The sequence below is a fragment of the Strigops habroptila genome, chromosome 10 (genome assembly GCF_004027225.2).
Source record: "Strigops habroptila isolate Jane chromosome 10, bStrHab1.2.pri, whole genome shotgun sequence".
NCBI classification, from domain to species: domain Eukaryota; kingdom Metazoa; phylum Chordata; class Aves; order Psittaciformes; family Psittacidae; genus Strigops; species Strigops habroptila.
The window spans coordinates 13,827,307-13,833,407 of NC_046359.1; positions in this window are offsets into that span (position 1 = coordinate 13,827,307).

A 6,101-nucleotide genomic window follows, 5' to 3' on the forward strand; every position below is an offset into this window, starting at 1 on the left:
TGCTTGGAGCCAAATGGCACTGCTAAACTTTTGATGGCTGTACATCAAAAGTGTGAAGCAGCTCAACAATCCCGGATTAGGATCAGGCATTCTGAAAAAAACCAGTATGGCAGATGGTTGTCTTGCTGATGCTTTGTGCTGTACAGGTCTCTAGAGAGACCTTTTCCTTCAGATCTAGTGAGCTGATACTGCTCACCAGACTTAGCACATTATGTTCTTCAGCCTGCAGTAATCTCTGTGGTGGTTTTGAGGTTTTTGCTTGATTCTGTACATTCTAGCCCAAAGATTTCATTGTGAAATGACTGCTCTTGTATCACAGCAGAGTGTCGAAGCGCTTGGTTGAATGCCTGTGTGAATACCTAGGAAGGATACGGCTCACCAATGTTCACTGTAATTCATTTAGCTGTTTGTTGCCATGTGTCTGTTTAGATTTAGAGCAGCTGGACTTTTGGTGCTGAAGTAGAGCAAACAGTGACCAAAAGGGGAGGAATAAAGGCGAGATGAGCAGGGAACAAAGTTTTCCTTTAACATCTTACTTCTATAGTGGAATTGGGTTTTTTATCAGTTTGGTTATTCTGAAGTATTTTGCATACAAAAGTGTCAAGTAAAAGTAAAGAGACTTTGGAAGCAAATCCTATTGTGTGTATATAGGCTAAAAGATGTAGAAGTGATTTCTGAAGTCTTGGGAAAACATCACTAATGATGCACTTCAAACCTATGAACTTCTTTCTACTGTGTGGACAGTTTGGTGCACATGGAATGTAAATGATTGAAGGCAGGAAGCCAGGAAATAATCTAGACTATCAGAAATGTCTGCAATTGATTGACAGGCTGAATTTCAAGGCAAAACTGGGGGGGGGGGGATTGTGAGTGGGAGGAAGGAATACCATTGAGTCTAGTAAAATTTGGACCGTTATCTCTCAACAACTGTGTAGTTCAGAAATAAGCCTGCATTTGCACAGATCCCTTCCTTACTCTATTTTAAATATGTATCATAAAAAATACAAGAGCATTTAAATTGACACAGTTAAGCACTCAGTAAGTGTCATAGCAGGGACTGTTGCTGCTTGTGAGTGTGTGTGTAACAGTTCTCAGTCACGTAACTGGGTGCTCCTTTCCCTGCAAACCTCTGCTTGCTTCTTGTGCCTCCTGGCCGATGCACAGTGCACCAAGCCCTGCATGGTATCAGCCAGTGACTAACAAGAGGTACTCTGGGAAAGAGGGCATATAGGCAGTGATCCTTACATGGTTTATGTACTCCTGTCTTCTCACACTTAGTGTTTGTTGGTTTGGAGAAGTGGGGCTTTTTTGAGTAAACCTTTGCAGTAATTCACTGTAATTCATTTAATTCTTTTACCTGCTGATGGATTTAGTTCCTGTTAATTTTGTCTCATCCCTTTTATTAATCATCTATATACCTTCCACAGTTTACTGCAGCAGGGAATTCTACACCTTGATTTTATGAGGGCTTGGTTTTGACGTCCACTATCTGATAATTTCGTTCTATTCCCTAACCTCTTGACTTGATAAACTAATGCAAAATACCCTTTCAAAAGGTGTTAGGTACTCTAGGCCACAGTAAATAGAGATAAAGCTGAGGTACAAGTCCATGCTTAGTCACTGAATGCTGATGAAGGGAAAGGTATATACCTCCAACAAACTGCTACACCCATTCACAGGTCTATGTTAAAGTAGCCCTTCCCACTTTCAACACTGGCATCTCCTGAGCAGCTGCTGCCGCACTCTTCAGTCTAAGCAACTTCCTGAACAGTGGAATTCATCCTATTCCTCCCGATTCTGGTTCCTTTGTGAAAAGCTGTCTCTTACCAGTTTCTTTTAAATCTAAAAACATTTTAGAGATGCAGTATTTCCATTAACAGATCCTTTGGGTTCGCCAAGAAAAATAAAAAGGGCTTCAGGCTACTTTGCTAACCTTGTTTCAACTGTTGTTGACTTTGTTAGTCCTCCAGGCTTACTGGGTTCTTCAACAAAGTCCTGAAATGGCCTTCCTTCTGAGTGGTGTCTAGTTGCTCGCAGTGAGCCAGGCTCTAAAACTGTACCATTACAAGACACAGATGTGACAGTTAAATTAACTGCCTGGATGTCCCTCGCCAAAGACTATCCCGTCATGCTGCGTGCTAGCTATGGGTTTTTAAAAGGACTGGATAGGAGCCCAAACTGACTGAAATAACAATGCTCGCCACTCTGTGTATTTCAAGTACAAAATACCAGTAAAATTTGGACTGATAATCTTTTTTAGCACTTTTAAACGTGCATCTGGCTTCCTGTTTGCTGGACACTGCTGTACAACAGCACCGAGCAGCGGCTGTACAGAGAAGGTGGTATATTCCAGGTACCTGATTTAAGACAAGGTATTATCTACAGTGTCTGCCACCCTGCAGAAATACTCTCTTGGGATAGTGAAATTACTGAACAAGGCAGCTGTGGAAGCTGTTTCTGTAACTAAGTATCACAGGTGTTACTCTATAACTAAACCATGTTTTTAAACAGGAGAAAGGATCAGCTGTGTTAAGCTGAGGGTTAGTCGGGGAAGACTTCTTCAGGAGCCTGCTTTATCACTAGCCCTGCTTTCCTACGTAGTCCAGATCTTTGTAGTTCCACTTAGGATATAAAAATATCTTCTCTTTGCTTAGGTTTCTGATCTTCAGTGAAGTCATGGTCCTGTTTGTGACAAGCCTGATAACAAAAACATTTTAATATCCACCAGCAGGGGATCAGCTAAGAACAGGACTTCATGGTATTTGGTGCTGTACAAGCATCAGCACATGGGCAGTGCTCCTCTGACACTTTCCTTGAGACCAGGAGGAGGAAACTCCACCTGAGTCACTCTACTCTGCTGTCAAAGGTGGGAGGTGTACCTGTATCGCTACCCCAGCTCCGGAGAATGGGGTGGGAGGCGGAGCGGGAACTGTGAGTGTAAGGGCACGAGACTAGGATCATGATGGTGTCCACTTCTATTTCTTTGCTCTCACTTCTTCCCCTCACCCAGTAGCGATTCTTCTGTTCACACTGCTGCACATCATGCGACACCACCACCTCCGGCAGCTTTGGTAGAGTAGCAGGGCTGGTTGGGTGGCTTGTTGAAATAGTCAAGCTGCCTTCCTTGCTTGCAGATTGCCTGTAAATATTTCCTTAATCAAACCTGGGTTTCGTTTGTTTGTTCCTTTGGTTTTTGGGGGGGGTGTTTTTTTTGTTTGTTTGGGGGCTTTTTTTCTGTGCTTAAAGTTGTTTAACAGAGGTAGGCTGTAGCATACTGAACTACCTGTTTCCATCTGAGAGAAGCCTTTGATCTTGTGATACTCTTTGGGATATTTGGGGGATATTCTACTCCCCTCCCTAATTTGGAAGGTGCCAGATCAGACTCTACTTTCTCTTTTACACTTAGGTAAGCAGGCTACCTAGACAGCAGTGAATGCCACAGCTCTATGCAGTGGCACAGCAATGCTCCTGCTGAAGCATCCAAAGGCCAGGCTGCACGTGAGTCTCAGGAAAGTTCCTAAAAGCAATGGATAGAGGAGAGGTAGGTGGACATTAGGAGGAACAGGCTGCTAGATAAGAAACCAGTCTTGCCAAAAGGAGTTTCTTGGTCTCTGGACAGCAGCGATAGTGCCTGTCCACTCTGATGTCTGCCTTAGGCCAGCCCTGGACCTGGCTTTGCAATAGCTAGTGATGCTTCATGTGTAGTTCATGGAGAGGGAAAGGGCAGTGCAAATAAGGGCAGAAACTGCCATGTGCTTGCTGCAGTGGTAAACTGGGGTCATGCTGTAAGACAACCCCAGGCAAACTAGTGCCAACTGCATCTGGAGGATGGCCATTTGTCTGGCATCCAAAAAAGCACAGCAAAACTCGTGTAATGACAACTTGCCCTTTAGAACTAGCACAGAGCCTTCCAAAGCTGCATGTAGTCAACACCAGGAACCAGCCAAGCCCAAACCATTAGCTCAGGCATCCCGAGGTCTGGAGTTGTGGGCACAAATGCGACTTTGTAGTGTTTTAGCATAACACATCACAACTTCAACACATTGCTGGAGTTGAAACATGTTTGCACAGTTTTTGCTCATTTCTTTGTATCGGTGAGCAGTTTAGCTGGAGACTTATGTGCTAGACCGACTGCTGCTGCTTTTGCCATTTTTGCTTAGGGCAGTAGCAGAGCAATGTGGTAAACAAACTGGAAAAGAATAGTCAGAATTTTAGACGCTCTTTCCCCTGCTGGCAACTCCACTCACTAGTGCAAATATTTCCTGACTACTTAAGATGTCTGTATAACCATCTGTGAGTTTGGGGGGTGTGTGTGTGTGTCTGTGTTTTTTCACATTACTATTTTTCCCCAGAAGCAAAGCCTGAACCAAAGGAACATAAAGCTCTGCTGCTTCTAAACTTCCCATAACCTTTGCTGGTCAGATCAGCCCTCTTTGTGTCTGTATGGGTTGTTTTTCTGCAAGAATGTGGTGCTTCACGCCTGCATAATTTTATCAAGAGATCACCTTGCCCATCTTGGTGACACCTACTGCAGGGATGTCAGAGCCATACCCTGCACCCCTCACTGCTCGCGCTGTGTGTGCTCCTGTGGCTGGGTTGCACTGTGTAGCTGGCCGTGGAACTGTGTGCTTCAATCAGGTTTCATTTCATGGTGATGTTTCATTTGCCTTCAGATGGCACTGCGAAAGAACGTATTCTGGGATTTCAATGCTCTATCTTGCTTTTGTGCTACTTCACAGGCTGTTGTCCTGCAGTGCCCAGTTGTTTCTCCTTGCAGGTACAGAACAGGCTGCAAAATTATTTCAGTATCATGCAATAACTAAATACAAATTTATCATTTGCAGTTTAATTTACAGCATGTAACCCCGTCAGCTTTCATACATCTGGGCAGATAACCTGGGCCCAGCGCAGGCTGAGGAGGACAGGAATGCAACGCCTGAAGCTTTTCTGGAAGACATGAGCTCTCATCTCTGCAAAGCTTTCCTGAGTATGCCCTTTTTTGTGGTACTTACACCTTGCCTCCCTTCCACCCCTGCATTCACTGGGTTTCCTCTGTGTACCTTCCAGCACCGTCGCAAGTTTGGCTACAGCCCCATCACTCGGTATTGCACCCAGGCCAGAGGTTTGCTCTCTGTACTGCGTCCCAAACCCCAGCTGATCCTCACCCGGTGGGGCTGATGTGGGGCAGTGCGGTGTGTCCCTGCGGGCAGAGGGCACAGCACTGGCCCCCGGGGAGCACCATGGCACACAACCCGCAACGGCGGGCAGCTCCACACAGGCCACAACAGGCTCAACTAACCATCCCTCCTATCAAAAATACTCTTATTTTATCGGGCCTTTCCCCCCTTTATAGACTTATCTCACACAGTTTTGCTACAAAAAGCCCCTTTGTCCAGGAAACGGGGGTTTAGTCGGCCCGAGGCCGCCTAAGGGTGCTGGCCGGGCTCTCTCCAGCGAGCAGCGAATTAACCAGAAACACTGAAACCGCCCTAAAACTGAGGGAAGGGAGGAAGGGCAGAGAGCTCGGGTCAAGATCTCCACCCCTCGCAGGGCGGAGGCCGAGCTCTTTTCCCCTGCGGCCGCGCCGGAGCGGCCCGCCCCGTCCCGCCAGCCTCGCCGCCCGCCACAGGGATCGATTGGTCGCGCCTCTGTGCCGCGGGCGGCTCGGGGAAGCCGGGAGCGCCAGAAAGGTCCCCGCGGAGTTCTGCGGGGCGAGGCGGCGCGAAAAACCGCCTCCGCTCTGCCTGACGCGGGCTGCCCAGGGCAAGGCGCGGCGGCCCGGCGCTCGCGGGGACGCCGGGTGAAGGAAGCGTTAATGGAAAGCGGGGCGCTGCCCGCCGGGGAACCCTCATCCCCGGCGCCCGTGGAGCGCGGAGCTCCCCCACGGGCAGGGCTCCCGGGGGCCCCGCGGTGAGCGGCGGCCTCAGCGCCTGCTGGCGGGGAGGCTGGGTGTGAGAGCAGGAAGCCCGAACGCCTCGGGTTATGGTGCTGCCCTCGCAGCGCGGGTCTCCAAACGCTTCAACCCTCACCCGAGGCTGTGAGGAGGGTTTATGCTGATTTAGGCTCCGGTATCAAAGGAAACTGCTCCGGCAAGGGGGTGG